Below are 16,302 nucleotides of genomic sequence, written 5' to 3'. Positions count from 1 at the left end.
CCACCACTCAGATGTGACGCACCATACCCGACATTTCAGATGTGTGTGCAGCACGTATCACTATTGCAATAGTGATATGTGCTAGTGTGTGGCGCACCCTGCCCCCCCACACGTTGATGGCGTATGTGTGGCACGTATCACTATTGCAATGGTGATATGCGCTAGCGTGTGGTGCACTGTACCCCACACGTTGATGGCGTATGTGCGGCACGTATCACTATTGCAATAGTGATGTGCGCTAGCGTGTGGCACACCATGCCCCCCCATACGTTGATGGCGTATGTGCCGCATGTATCACTATTGCAATGGTGATATGCGCTAGCGTGTGGTGCACCGTACCTCACACGTTGATGGTATATGTGCGGCACGTATCACTATTGCAATGGTGATATGCGCTAGCATGTGGCGCACCGTCCCCGACGTTAATGGCGTATGTGCGGCATGTATCACTGTAGCAATGGTGATATGCGCTAGCGTGTGGCAGACCGTACAGGTATACTTCCGTTGTTGTGGTACATTGTACTCACCGTCTGCGCCGTCGTCAGTTTCTATATACGAGATCGTATGCGTACAGGGCTGGGATGACACACTCGAGGGGGTTCATGTCGTGTATGTCGCGTACTGAGGTGCAGTTCGGGCCGGACTCAGGTTTTACGGCTCTTTACAGCTCTCGTAGCAAAAGGGCGGTACGGAGTGTGGTCAACACGGATCGTACTTCCTGATTCGGAAATGGCTGCCTATTTACATACAGACGTAGCGTACAGCGTCACCCGGAAACAATCCGTATGTAATTTCTAGTTTTACGGTGTTTGATACGAGTCGTACGGAGTGGCGCATTGGGTTCGGATCGTACTTGCTCGTTCGTGCAGGGACGTTGAAGGTGTACGATTCGTACGGGAAAAACGCTCCGTACGGCTAATCGGAGCGCTTTTTCCAGAATCTGAATCGACCCCTATATAGACAGCATCACTCGCCAGGTAAATACCTAAGAGGGTAAGCTGCAGGTGCCAGTGGGTATGGTTAAGATAACTCACTAAATAGATCGATGGTGTATGTTGGTGTGGGAGTCTTGTGGAGTCGGAAGGTTTTTGTCAGTTACATATCTTTGGTCAAATGTTGTTCTTATGTGGTTAAAGAGAGTCTGTCTATCATATTATGTTAGAGAATGTTGTGCATCGAGCATTATTGGGTAACGGTGGAGAGCGCTGGGCGTAGAAATTAAAATTCGGAAAGCATTATTACGATATGGGGAACTTCTACTGCATTGTCTCCAAGTGCAGCAAGAGTAAATGTGTTTTAATGGTAAGCACGCTAATGACATGTTAGCCTCTTACATTAATCTTTCACCCTGCCTCAGAGTGACTGGTGTGTGTCATCTCAGCCTCCAAGCTCCGATGGCGGCGTCCCGTCCCCTCCTCACTCACACAAATAACGTGTCACTTCCTCCTCAGTAATGGTGGCACTGTGAGAAGACGTGGGCGCCGCGCGCACGGAGCCTCGGCGCAGGTATGCAGTGAAAGGCTGCGCGTCACGAGGCGGCCAGGGCTCTTTTTTCTTAATGAAAGAATGGCTTCAGTTGTGATTGGTCTCCGGTCAGAATATGACAGAGAGCTCCACCGAGTGCTCGCTCCCTCCCGCGTGTTGGCAGGAACACACCTCCCGGCATACGGACGTCGTGACTTCTGCTGCTCAGTGTCGTTTTTAATTAAAAAAAGGAAATTTACGCGCAGGGTCTTAAATCACATCGCGTGGAAAACGTCATTGATAAAAGCGTCCTAGAAACGTGGGTGGATTAGCGCACGTCTAACCGCATTGGCCAAGTATTAACCCCTTTCTGGACCCTGCAGGCCTGTAGTCGTCTCTTGCTGACACCGGAATAACCCCTCCCCTCATGTGTGGAGGGCCACGCCGCTGTGTAATCCAGGAAAGGCGGTGTGGGCGGCTGTGAAGGGCCTGTCAGCCCGTCACAGAGTTGAGGGGTGGGGGAGCGAGCAAAGAAGGGGAGAGGAGGAGGATGAGGGGGGAAAGATTCGTGCGCACGAGAGGGGGCGGTGGGCTCAGTCTGTAGGCAGGGGCCTCACACTACGGATGCCACGGCAGGCCCTAGGCCTTAGTGCCGCAGGTGCCAGGGTGCACGAGCGCAGCGGCAGAGTGCACGAGCGCCGGGAGCAGGGTGCGCGAGCGCCGGGAGGAAGGTGCACGGGCGCTGGGAACAGGGTGCATGATCCTCGGAGACAGGGTGCACCGGCGCCAGAGCAGTGTGCACGAACCTGAGACAGGGTGCACCGTATGAACCTCGGAGACAGGGCGAATCTCTTTGGAAAAGGTTCATGAATGCCCGGACGAGCGGCGCCGCAAGGAGTTCAGCACCGGCGACTGGACAGCGCCCGCAGGCACAGAGGACCGACGGCTTGACGAGGCTCCTGCCCTGCGACTCTCGCCAGGTAAAGACCCTCAGTGTGCGTGTGAGGGGCCAGCGTGTGCCCTCACTGTTACAAGCCCAGACATCCGCAGTGCCCCTGGATCATTAGCTCAGATTTACGCAGTTTTTTCAGTTCCAGCCCGTACATGTGCAGCGCTCCAGTCTGATTATCTAGACGTGCAGTAGTATACTGTTGATTAACTCATAGCTACTCAGTGTATCTGTCTCGGTTTGCACATTTGTCGTGTGTTCCATTCTTACGAGCTCATATATGTGCAGCGTTTTAATCTGCATAGTTTAGTCGTTTGCAGTGTTTCAATCTGAACAGATCATACATGCCAAATGTTCCAGTTCCGGTTATCTCATAACTACCCTCACAAGCTCGTACACGTGCAGTGTTCTAGTCTGATTAAACTCATGCATGTGCACTGCTCCACGCCAGGTTAGATCATACGTATTCAGTGCTTCCTTCTCGGCTTGCATGCGAGCAGAGTTCCGGCAATGTTAAATTATGCACGTGAAATGTTCCGGTCTCGTTAGTTCCCCAGTAGCTCTATCGTGTGGCCTATTGCACGTCCTGTAGCTCATCCATTTGCAGTATTCCAGTCTTTTTAAGCCATACAAGTGTATTGTTCCAGTCCCGTTGACTAATACGTGTGCGTTGATCCAGTCACATTAGTTCAAGCATGTGCAACATTCATGTCTGGTTGACTCATATGTGTGCAATGTTCAAGTTTGTATACAAATCCAGCCATATGCATGTGCAGTGTGTCAGTTTTTAATAGGTTACATGTGCAGAGTGCCCTGGTCTCGTTTACTCGTACAGGTGCACCGATCCAGCTTCAGCTCATGCCACGCAAAGCTCCAGAGGAAGTGTTTTAATGCGCTCTGTTTCCTGTCATCGTTTCATACAGGTGTGCAGTTTCTGTCTCGTTAGCTCACACGTGTGCACAGCTCCACTTTCATTTGACCCTGCACATGCAGCGTTCTACTCTCCTCACACCCTTCTCATAAGTTCGCACAGGTGAAGCCTCGATGCTATTAATGTCTACACTCGCAGCATACGACTCTTATTTCCTCATGTGTGAGACGGGTCTAGTTCTCACTACTATCTCCTAAGTGTGCGGCGTACTATTCTCAATGGCTCCTGAACGCGCACTTCCCGTGTCAGTAATTCATGCATGCTCATTACCACTTGAGCATACGTTAGCGGCATACATCTAGCAGCACGAGCATGTGCACTGGTATAGTCCCAGTGCATGAATGTGCAATGTTCCACTGTAGTTACCTCAGGCATGTGCTGTAATGTTCAAGTTTAATCTGTTCATACACGCGTGCGGTTCCAGTTTTATTAGCCTGTGCACGTGTAGTGTTCCACTCTAATTTTAACTCACACGTGCAGTGCCCCGGTCTAATTAACTCTTATGTGGCCAGTGTTCCATTCAGTTTATATGTGCATTGTGTCTTTATGTTTATGTGCGGCGTTTGTTCCAGTTGTCTTGAACAGGTGCAGTTTCCGAGCCGATATAGGTCGCGTACCTCCGTTTTTGGAATTTGATTTTATACCCCCGTCTGTTGACTCTCACTTTACCATCCTCCCCCCGCTCGTTGCTAATGCAGGTGCAGTTTCCCCACACATGCAGTATTCCATTCTCATGAGCTCGTGTGTTTCGTGTTTGCTTCCTATTGCCTCACACATGTGAACATTCCAGTCTCATTGGCCCATGGGCGTGCAGAATCCAGTGTTGGTGATTCATTCTTATATGTACAGTTTCCCTAGCTAGATGGCAGGCGACCAGCACAGACATTGGCAGTGTTGCAGTGGCTGCGCATGAACAAACTGCGTTTGATTGTAACTAGCTCATGCATGCGCAGAGAACAGGTGTCAATAGCGCCTACGTGCGAATGATCGCAGCCTTCCAATCTTATGCATGTCCAGTACTCCAGGGGCCATAGCTAATGCATCAGCAGTGTTCCAGCTTCATTAGCTCATCCTGGTGCCGCAGCCAGCCCCAGCTGGCCATACACGTGCAGTGTTTCCGTCTCTGCGTCTCGCGCAGGATCTCAGTCTCATAAGCACATGCACATCGATGCTCCATGGCCATTAGTGTGCTAAACTTTAGTCTCAGTGGCTCGTGCCTGTGCAGTGCAGCTGACAGTACGTACTCGAATTGCCAGTTGCCGCCGTGTGCAGAGCGAGAGACGCTCTGCACTTGTTGCACTGGTGCAGCACGGCCGCAGACTGCAGAGACACCCGTTTAATAAAACAAGCTCGCGGCAGCTTCACACGTAAGGTCTGTCAGTGTTTACTGCGATATATCGGCTCCTGACTGCCAGGAGGTAGTCAAATGCAGATGAAGGGGGCGCGCAGCACCGGCCGTGCATGCCTAGCACACGAGCCAAGGAATGCAGCATGGTCTGGAGAGCTGGAGGCACGTTTGCCCTTGTATGAATTCTCAAGATCGATAGCTGTTCTTTCGCCCGTGCAGCAGGTAGATCACGTCCCAAAGGACACCGGGCAAATGATCTGCTTCCTCGTCGATGCGCGGACCTCGCTCAATTCTCTGCAGATGATCCGCTTTTTGCACATATCCAGCCGCGCCTGTAGTTCCATTGTCGCGGCCGAGACCGCAGTCCGGGTGTCTGTTGCAGAGCGACCTGCCGTGGTCGCGAGAACGTGTCCGCGCGGCTGACGCACGCTGCTGCAGTCCGGCGCAGGCGGCGTGGGACGCTCTCTGGCGCGCGGCTGTACCTCACGCCGCGTTACCATGGCGTCCCGCGGCAGCAAGCAGCCCACAGCCGGCAGCAGGCAGCGGGCCACCAGCAGTGCACGGTGCGTGTCCGGATCTGACGTGCCGCCTTTACTGTTCAGCGAGCGGTTGTAAGAAGGCCGTAGATGATCAGACAAACGTCGGAGCCATAACCACATCTATGTATACAGACAACGTTCTTTTTGAATTAATCAGATAATGCCAATTTTATACTTCATATACACGTCGCCATGCCGACGGTCATGTACCTTTTCGTTCCATAAATGATATGTTAGTTACTTTTTATTGCGTACATAACGTTGTAATTGCAAGGCTAATTGTGCTTTGCACCTTGGTGCTGTTTCCATAGAAACGGGCTTAGCTGGTGTTAACTGTGTCTTCAAGAAATATGCAGCAACCACTGCATGCTCACTGGAAAACCCCACGTCTGAGCGACCGGTGCCAGCCCCTGGATGGGGAAGCCACAGTCCCCCGCAGAGGATTTTTGTTACGAGGACCACGCAGAATTTATGAGACGAAATTTCTAGTATTATGCCAACATACTGATGGTTACTCTATTCACGAACTAGGAATGTATGAATGTATAAGATATTCCTACAGAGTGGACGCAGGCAAAACCCAGCGGAGCGCCAAATATGGTCAAAGAAAAAAACGCTGCATGTTGGGATCAGTGGTAAAGCAAGTGCGCTACAAAACCTAGTGCATGCAAGAACCATCGCGCAAGAAATCATTGTCCACCTCTTTCTTTTAGGAGCAAAAAAGGCCACTTTATTTTAGGACAGGTGCATCATCATTTCACGAAACACATTTCATTATTTATTTATTTACAAATTCCAACTGTACAATGATCTTGCAAAACTGAATCCCAAAACCCAGAACGAAAACTCCTACCTACTACCCCTAACCTACCCACGCTACCCTTCAGGATGGCCAACCCGCTCCAGGCTGCCCACCCCCCTACAAAAAACCCCGCCTCTAGTTAGCACACCTGCACCCATCCTAACTGTGGCAAGCTAAGGAAAGGAGCAGCACCTAAAGTACCGCAACAGAAGAAAAAGAATCCCTACCCAAATGTAAAAGAAAAGAGGGAGGGTGGGTGGGGCAAAACAAACCTCCCTAATAGCCACCCGCTACGCAGTTCCCAACCATCAGCCTGACCCCTTTATATCCGTTCCCTAATCAGTCCCACCTGATTTCCTGATTCTCGCGCGAACCTACCCAGGAAGAGACCGGCTCGTGCCTGGCTCTCCCTGGGTCCCCCCTCGCGCAAGAAATCATTGTCCACCTCTTTCTTTTAGGAGCAAAAAAGGCCACTTTATTTTAGGACAGGTGCATCATCATTTCACGAAACACATTTCATTATTTATTTATTTACAAATTCCAACTGTACAATGATCTTGCAAAACTGAATCCCAAAACCCAGAACGAAAACTCCTACCTACTACCCCTAACCTACCCACGCTACCCTTCAGGATGGCCAACCCGCTCCAGGCTGCCCACCCCCCTACAAAAAACCCCGCCACCCAGGAAAACCTTTAGTGTTTTCCTGCCCCACCAAAAGAACAGGAAGGGGCACACCATAACTGAACTTGAAGAACTTTACTGATCAAATCCCTGAGCTCCAACAGGTAAAAAGAAAGACCCAAAGCTGAAAGATGCACTCCGTCCTCACAAAATAAATGATGTTCCGAGACCTGTAAATGATAATGATTCAAACAATATATACCCAAAGTATGACAAAAAGGTCGCATCGTCCTGTTCACTTTTCTCCGGGCCTTTTCGATAGCAGAATGGTTCCTGGCTCCACGCCATTGTAGACGAGGTACAAATTCAGTCCATATCAACCCGGTGTTCACCCATGTTGTTCTTATAATTTCCAAGTCTTGCTTCATGAGTTTCAACAAAGTCAACCCCGATAAAGTAACCAGGTCATTCTCTCCCAGATGTAGCACCAGGAGATCCGGAGGGCCCCCCAAACACTGGGAAACCAAAGCTGCCAAGGCGGGAAAAAGCCCGCCCCAGCGCATGCCCCCAGTTCCATGCCAGGAGACCTCGTGTGACGTGCTGTTGAGACCCAACGATCTCCCACAGAGCTGATTGGCAGCGGCTAAAGCTGCACGTTTAATAAAAGAGTGCCCCAGTATCCACACCCGCCGTTTGCCTCCGGCGACCGACGGCCAAGGACCTAGGAGAAAAAGAAATGTTAGACAAGCCAAAAATGCACTACTTTCGTACATATTTCTCACAGCATTTGGAACGCCAACGCCCAATGCGCCGGATCTGGGACCAGTCCCACCCCAAACGAGCGGCCTCCGTTGCCGCACCAATTCTAAATGAATGTGTACCAAACAGAACCGGGTCCTTCCCCAGGCGCAACAACACCTTGCGCAAGACAGCCAACAATTGGGATGCCACAATGGGACTCCCATCCACGTGACAAAATATAGACCCTTGTACAAAATGCGGAGAGGAGACAAACCCTTCCCATTCCCCAACCGGGCAACATGCAGAAACTCCACTCCTGCCCAGGAACACCCACTTACCCCGGCCCAACTGGTCAGTTTTGGAGGCCCGCAGCCACAGCCGCAACCTCTCACTTTCCAACACCACCTCACTACTAGTCATGCCTACCCTACCCCGTAACCCCAACAATTCAGATGCCCGGAATGCCCCAAAGAACAACCAAATGAAACACAAACGGAATTTGGCACACTCAAAGGCATCGTGACAACACGCCTCCAACCCTGGTAACAACAACTGAAGCAACTCAAAAGTAACAGGCTGCCGGAGCTGGGGACCACCAGCCCGAAGCCTGGCCAAACCTTTCAACATGTTACGAACCAACACCCCCCCAACCGGATCCCTTCCCCACCAAAGCTGCCCATAAAAAGAAATCCCAGCCAATTTGCCCGAAATGGTAGTGGGCGATAAACCCTTGTCAGCCAAATGCAACACAAACTGCAAGATGCCCTGTTCGTCAGACCAAACAGCCCCAGGCGATCCCACCCAATCCTTACCGAACTGCAGAAATTCACTCCAAGCCTTCACATACCCCCGCCTCGTGGAGGCAGCCACCGACTGCTCGACCAGTTGGTGAACCCTCAATCCCCCAGGTCCCATACGTACTGTGGGATCGCTGTTGGTTCCAGGTCCGCCCCAGGAGCTAACTTGCGGAACTCTGCCCACTGAAATCGAGACAAAGAGTCAGCGATGCAGTTAGAGGTACCGGGAACATGCCGTGCTTTAAACACAATATTCAATTGCAGACACCGTAGCATGAATGCGCGCAGTAAGCGCAACACCCTTAAATCACGAGCCTTCTGGTGATTGACAAGATGTACAACTGCCAAGTTGTCCACATGAAACAGAACTGATCTATTCCGGAACTCATCCCCCCACAGATACAATGCAACCAGTAGTGGGAAGAGCTCCAGAAAGGCGATGCTACGGCCTTGTTCCTGCCAGTGTGCCGGCCATCCGGCCGCACACCACCGACCGTCCCAAAAGATCCCGAAGCCGTGAGCCCCGGAAGCATCAGTAAACAACTGCACTTGCCACACCATGTCCTCATCCGCAAAAAACAAGGACACGCCATTGAAATCCTGCAGAAACTGCAGCCAAACTGTCAGATCGGAACGGACAGCGGCGGTAATGCGAACCCGATGATGGGGAAGGGTCGCACCGGACATGGACAACCCCAGACGCCTGCAGAAAGTCCTACCCGCCCGCACTACCCGACAAGCAAAATTGAGGTATCCCAACAGCTTTTGTACCATTTTCAAAGCAACTTTCCGTTCCCCCAAGACCAGTTGTATGAAATCTGACATTTCTTGCACTTTAGGGGCAGGCAATCTCGCCATCATAGATAGCGTGTCAATTTCAATCCCCAAGAAAACCAGGGACGTACAGGGGCCTTCAGTCTTGTCAGGCGCCAAAGGAACGCCCAATTCCTCCGCCAGTGCCTGAAAGCTGTTCAAAGCCGACTGACACTGCCCGGAGCGACCTTCCCCAATGAAAAGAAAATCATCCAAGTAATGACAGACCAGAGAGTGGCCAGTGACAAAAGTGAATCTCCACTGTAAGAAGGTACTGAAAGCTTCAAAAAGGGAGCAGGACACGGAACAGCCCATTGGCAATACTCGATCCACGTAGAAACAACCCTCAAACTGCATTCCCAAAAGACTGAAATCCCAAGGATGGATGGGCAGTAGCCGAAAAGCCGACTGAATGTCGCTCTTGGCCAGCAACGCCCCAACACCTGCCAGGCGCACGAGCCGTAAGGCATCGTCCACTGAGGCATAAGTAACGGTCGAGTCAGCTGGATCGATGAAGTTATTGATGGAGGTACCCTCAGGCCAGGACAGATGATGGATAAGCCGAAACTCCCCTGCCGCCTTCTTGGGCACCACGCCCAGGGGCGAAACAATCAAATCAGGCAGAGGACAAGACACGAAAGGACCAGCAATTCTACCAGCCGCAAGTTCGGCGTCCAGCTTTTTTCTCACCACCTGGGGACTCTCCTTCACAGACTTCAAATTGTCCGACCACCTACCCACCCTGGGCCCCTGGTATCCGATCCGAAAACCCAGTTTGAAACCCCAAGACAAAATCTTAGCGGCTTCAAAATCCGGATAATCCACTAGCCAGAGATCGAGAACCGTCTGTCTAATAGGAGTAGGAGCCCTTGTGAACAGACTGCTGCGGCTGGCCCCTACCCCCTGAACCTCGTCCCTGGTCGCCCATTCGTTGTCCAGGAAAACAGTGGGTGAGGGGGTGCTTCCCTCCACACTGAGAACACTCATGCTTGTACCGACACGCTGGCCTGTTGCAGGAACCCCGGTTAAAGTGCCAGCAAGTGCCAGTGGCGGCTGATTGACCTCTGCCCCAAACCCCCGCCCCAGACTGAGCGGGGCGAGCTGGAAAGGGCCGATAATACACTGGCTGTCCGCTAGCCGTGTGGGTCGTAGCAGACGGATTAGCCGACGCCATCCACTGTAACCATAGCTCAGAATCAACCTCACCCCATGAACGCTCGGGAAAAGCGCTCATGCGGGCCCTGAATTCATCATCATAAGACAACCAGGCAAAACCACCAAAATAACTGTGGGCCTTGCGGACAATATCAGCATATTTAAACATATCAATAGCCTTGTCAGGATGACGTTGACAATAAACACTGGCATAAATCAAAAAGGCCGAAGTCCAGTTCTCAATAGATTTCGGAACCCGAGGCCTCCGAGCCAGTTCCAACTCTTCCTCCTTCGACCCCTCTTTTGCCTGAACATCTCTATGGAGGAGACGAAAAACATCCACAAAAGCCCCAGACCAAATCAGATTCTTCGTCTTTTCGGACAAATGAGATCCCAAAGGCATCCCCACCCCAGAATAAGGTAACTTTTTCGGTAGGATACTATCCTCCGCAACCTGTGTGGCAACCTTTCCCCCAGTCCCCCCAGTAGAAACTTCATTGGCAACTTGCCCCACAGGAAAATTCGAAATTACCGGCCGCTCAAGCCTTGGTGCCAGAGCGACTCGCTCAACCACAACCCCATCCCCAGTAGAAACATTCGAAAATACCGGCCGCTCAAGCCTTGGTGCCAGAGCGACTCGCTCAACCACAACCCCTTCAGCAGCATTCGAAAATACCGGCCGCTCAAGCCTCTGTGCCAGAGCGACTCGCTCAGCCATAGCCCCAACCCCAGTAGAAACATTCGAAAATACCGGCCTCTCAGGCCTTGATTCCAGAGCGACTCGCTCAGCCATAGCCCCCACCCCAGTAGAAACATTCGAAAATACCGGCCCCTCAGGCCTTGATTCCAGAGCGACTCGCTCAACAACCCCAACTTCCGTACCAACAGACCTTGTACTCTTCACAGGGAGACTCTCCCTAGGTTGCCACACAGACCACCACCCATCCTTACCTTTGGGCAACTGCTCGGACGGCAGCGTGACAGCCCCACGATCTTTCTGCGAAGGTCCAGACCTCACTGCCCCTCGTACACCTGCATGGTCCGCTCGAGACACCTGCAAAACACGAGAAACAGTGGGTTGCCCCATCCCACCCCCTTTGGCCCGTGCTGCCAAAAGCCCACAAGTCGAGTCTCTCAATTCCCCCTCCTCCAAATCCTCAGCATGAAAATTCCCGCCGAAAGCTTGATCAGAAAAGAAAACTTGGTCACTGCCACTGGGCATAGCCCCATCACCAATACCCCCGTCATAACTCTGCCAATCAATAGGCTGAAAGCTGTTTACATTGAAAGCTGTAGAAGAGCTATCCGCTCCAGACAGCCCCCCGTGAAGCCCACCACTGGAAACAGCCGTGTGGACAGTTCCCGGGCCCGCAGGTGCAGCCGACAGCCGCCCAGCCGACGGCGCAGCATGAAAACCGCGGCCGGCAAAACAAACCTCCCTAATAGCCACCCGCTACGCAGTTCCCAACCATCAGCCTGACCCCTTTATATCCGTTCCCTAATCAGTCCCACCTGATTTCCTGATTCTCGCGCGAACCTACCCAGGAAGAGACCGGCTCGTGCCTGGCTCTCCCTGGGTCCCCCCTCATCCCCTAGTTTTCTAATAGAACTAGTCACTTAGTGGGTTTAAGCGGGCTCCATACGCTCAAAGGCTCCGTATCACAGCGCCTTTTACACAACAGGATGTCCCAGGTGTTGAATTACTTCCACTACATTTGTGGGGGCAAATCACCTTTCATGCGTTTGTGTTTGTACGCATGGATGCAATGTTCTATTGCTGCTGTGAACAAGCACGGTTATGGCAATGCCTCCCTCCTCTCCATGTGCATCGTTCTGTTGCTTTCTAGGTAGCTTTAAACAACACAAATTCAATTGCATATATACAAAGACTATAGGTAAAGTACAAACATCAATATACTCATGCGAGGCCTTATCTCGAAGACTGCTTATAGGTAAATACGCATCAGTAAAATAAAACTAACGAGTGGTGAATTAAGAGTATTTTTACCATTCATAAAATTCCTTGAGAAACGCTTTATATGTTGCACCGTAATTTTTTTTCGCTGTGCGGAAGAGTCACACACATAAACACACAAACAATGTATATTGAGTTGCACTTAGTGTAAGATGACATTCATTGCTCATGGGGGAGGGGAGGAGAGTATACGCCGTGTGCCTAAGAGGAGGAGCTTAGAGTGAGCAATATTCATTTCAAATGATTTTACTTTCTTCTCTCCGTATCTGCAGTTAAGGCAGACCTTTGGTTTTTCAAAACCGATAGAAAGTGTTGCAAAGACAGCTAGCTACATAGCCAGCTAGCTAGCTAGATTTGCATATATAGAGACAGTTGCATTGATGGCGAAAGTTGCCTAGATATAGATAGATAGATAGATAGATAGATAGATAGATAGATAGATAGATAGATAGATAGATAGATTTACAAAGATAGAAAGATAGATAGATAAGATAAGATTGCAAAGGTAGACAGATAGACTGACAGATTTACAAACATAGACAGAGTAGACAGATAGGGTTGGAAAGGTAGACAGGCAGATAGAGTTGCAAAGATAAATAGAGTAGACAGATAGCCAGACAGGGTTGCAAAGGTAAACAAACAGGCAGCTAGAGGTACACAGATAGGGTAGAGACATAGATGAGGTTGCAAAGGTAGACTGATAGAGTTGCAAAAATAGATGGAATTGACAGATAGATAAATAGTCAGATAGAGTTGCAAAGGTAGACAGATAGATAGAGCAAAGGTAGACAGACAGAGTTGAAAAGATAGATAGAGTAGACAGATACAGGTGCAAAGGTAGACAGACCTTGCAAAGATAGAATAGACAGATATCTAAACAAACATCTATAAATACAAATGGATATCACTGGACATGGTATGTTGATATGAGCTGATTTTAAATATTTTCTCTGCTCTGAAAAGATTGGACAAAAAGTTATTGTATGTATAAGTTGATTGTATTCCGATTTAAAATTGTATGTTTTTAATGTTACTTTTATAATATTTTTCCGAATGAAGTAAATTGACTGAATGAGTAGACAGATAGATTGACAGGGTTGAAAATGTAGACCGACAGACAGATAGAGTGGCAAAGATAGATAGAGTAGACAGATAGCAAGCCAGATAGGGTTCAAAGGTAGACTGATAGATACAATTGCAAAGTTAGGTAGGTAGGACAGTAAATTAGAATAAATGGCAAAACTAAATGTAGTAATATAATAGTTAAATATCTGTATAAGCTGGACATACAAGATCACCGAGAGCACACTAGAAAACCACATGAGCAGGACATGCAAACTAAATTTGTTTACAAATGTAGCTATAGACCTCAATTAAAATACTTAAGCAGCATGACATACAGGAGTGCAGTTTTCAATGCACTACGTTGTGCACATACTAAAAGAACGACATCTTTATGAAGAACAGTTTCAAATACACACAATTTGTGAAATATCATCAGTCAGATAAAGACCAGTTCAAAATGAATTTCGAACACATTAGCAGGTGCCAGGAACTGATAAAGCTCGAACAGCCTCGTGCTCATCACGAAGAGCTAGTAAAAAGCTTTCTGCTACCACAACAAACTCACTAGAAAGCTTCCTGCTATCACATTAGATTCTATACACAAAGGCAACACCAAAGTCATAAAGTAAAAAAAAAAACAAAACATAGGCACTGAAGAGAACTACAGTATGTGCTCTTTGTAAAAGAGCAAAATACAGTCACTCAAAGGGAAGTTATTCGGTGGTTGAACTGAGCTGACCCACTGCCCTATGCTATAGTGGGTGGAAGTAAAATGTAAGTGACATTATATTGTACTTATATTGTTTTTTTTAAATCAAAAGGTCATTGATACCACCAATTTGGAAGTCTAAAAATGTTAAGTCCCAACATTTAGGGGTTCTAGAACAGCTCCTCCATGTAACTTCTAAGGTTCCCAGGGCCTGAGGAACAGCAGTTAGTGACCAAAACTCACTTCAGCAGAGGCCACCAGGAAGGTCTAGTCTATGTCTACTAAGTACTGGTCAACTGGTAACTTCAGAAAAAGACCTCTTTCAGCTTATTGTGCCCCTGTAGCCACGCAGAAGGTCAGCAAGCGGAACCTTGAAGTCCACTTCTTTGTCCTAGGTACAAGGAGGTGCAAAAGATTGCCATTTCATACCCTGCTCCATTATCACCTTTGATTGGGTTGTTTCCTTAATTAAATATCTGGCACTTACTGGTATTGATAGTCAGACCTGTCTTTTGCAGAACCTGAAGCACCTCCCTGAAGTAGTACAAATGGCCCTCCCAGCTGGAGCTGAAAACCACAATATTGTCCAGGTAGGCGACACAGAGGTTCTCCAACTCAGCAAGTTCATCCAACCTCTGGAAGGTGGCAGGGGCATTCTTCAACCTGAAGGGCATTACCCTGACCTGGAACTGCCCTTCTGTGTTAGAGAACGCAAACCTCTCTTAAGCCACCCCGGTCAAGGCAATCTGCCAGCACTTAGACAATACTCAAACTTGCTTCGGAACTTTGCAGCTCCCAACTGATCTATGAGCTCATCAGCTTTGGGATGGGATGTTCTTCTGTCTTGGTGATAGCATTGAGCCACTGGTAATCCACGCAGAACCTAAGTTCTGGGCTGGTGCCTGGAAGAGCAGCCTTGGGGACTAACAACACTGGGCTGGACCAAGGATTGTTTGAGGGCTCAATGACCCCTAACTCCAGCATTTTGGGGACTTCTTTTATGCTGGCACCCATCTTATCAGATAGCCTGTAGATTTTACTCTTCACAGGCATACTGTACCTGGTGTCAACATCATGGTGCACCATGCGGTGAGTCCTGGGGTGTAGGTGAAAAGAGAGGCAAACTGCCCAAGACTGGGGGCAGTCCCTCTGCTGCTCTAGGGTTAGGGTAGGGGATAGGCTGACACCCTCCACTGACTCATCCTGCTCCTTGGAAGAAAGGAGGTCCGTGAGAGGTTCACTTTCCTCCTCTACTATATCATCCTTGACCAGAAGCATGGTTACCTCCGACCTCTCAAAGTGGGGCTTCAGACGATTGGCATGCAAAACCCTTAAAGGGTTCCTGAGAGTCTCGAGTTCCACCAGGAAGGTGCCTCACTCTTGCGTTCTTTCACCTCATAGGACCCAGACCATCAATCTTTGACACCCAGGGCTCTACAGGCTCCATCACCCACACTTTTTGGCCAGGCTGAAACACGACCAGAGTGGCCTCATTGCCATACCGCCATTTAATTACCTCCTAGATTCTTTTTGTCCTTCTAGAAGCACTTAATCTGGGTACTGGGCACCAACATGTAGCTGACCACATCTGGGGGGCTGTTCTCGGAGCTTGCTCTCATCGCTCCTTCACCAGATTGAGAGGCCCTTGCACAGGGTGCCCATACAGAAGCTCAAAGGGTTCAATCCTACTCCCTTCTATGGTTTCTCTCTGCATGTAAACAACAAACATGGCAAGAGGATGTACCACCTCCACCTCAAGCGAAGGCCTGGGTGGAGTTTGCAGAACTTCACTCCGTGGAATTCATCAAAGTTTCCCAAAAAGTCTGTGTATTCCGCGGAGTTCTATGAGAGGGCAAATTAGGCATGTAGAGACACCACAGAGTGCAAAATACAGCAGAACGTCAAATTAATTAGTTATATCACAGCTTAGCAAAGCTGCCTTCCCAGGGTCAGCGTAGAGCTCAACTGAAGGTGCGGTTACAGTAACAACAGGCTACAGACAGTGCAGTCAGGCACACCCAAAACATCCCCCCAACTTTTCAGGCAGAATAAACAGGGCTCCCCCTCCTACCTCCTGCTCCTCAATCGCAGTTGCTCGCAGCCGGGTTTCCTTGTGCTGCTTACCCTGCTCCCATTGAAAACCTCCACTGTGCTCACAACAAACGTCCGGGGGCTGTAAGGGTGCGGTGACGGTGCCAAGCAGCCTGTTGCTTGCATGGTAAGGCTGCATTTGCAAGTGAGCAGCATTTGGAAGTACAATAGAGGGTGGGAGCCTGAGGGCTAAACAAATATTTTTGAGCAGAGAAGCATGGGGTGGACAAAAATATTTACAACAAGGGGTGGTGAGGGACAGAGTCTCTGAATTAAGCAGAAAGCTCTCACCCAGTCAA

At 49.5% G+C, this 16,302-nt stretch overlaps 1 protein-coding gene across 1 annotated transcript in view; it reads left to right on the top strand.

Moving 5' to 3' along the window:
- Positions 1 to 2,066: 2,066 nt before the first annotated feature.
- Positions 2,067 to 16,302, top strand: part of PTPN5 (protein tyrosine phosphatase non-receptor type 5) — a 529,877-nt gene continuing 515,641 nt past the window's right edge. The window contains exon 1 of the mRNA XM_086957871.1: positions 2,067 to 2,444. The gene's annotated coding sequence lies outside the window, so the exon portion shown is untranslated. The remainder of the gene's footprint in view (positions 2,445 to 16,302) is intronic.

The sequence above is a fragment of the Lissotriton vulgaris genome, chromosome 2_1 (genome assembly GCF_964263255.1).
Source record: "Lissotriton vulgaris chromosome 2_1, aLisVul1.2, whole genome shotgun sequence".
NCBI lineage: Eukaryota > Metazoa > Chordata > Amphibia > Caudata > Salamandridae > Lissotriton > Lissotriton vulgaris.
Note: the sequence above shows the minus strand (reverse complement) of the source record. Positions and strands in the feature narration are given on the sequence as shown.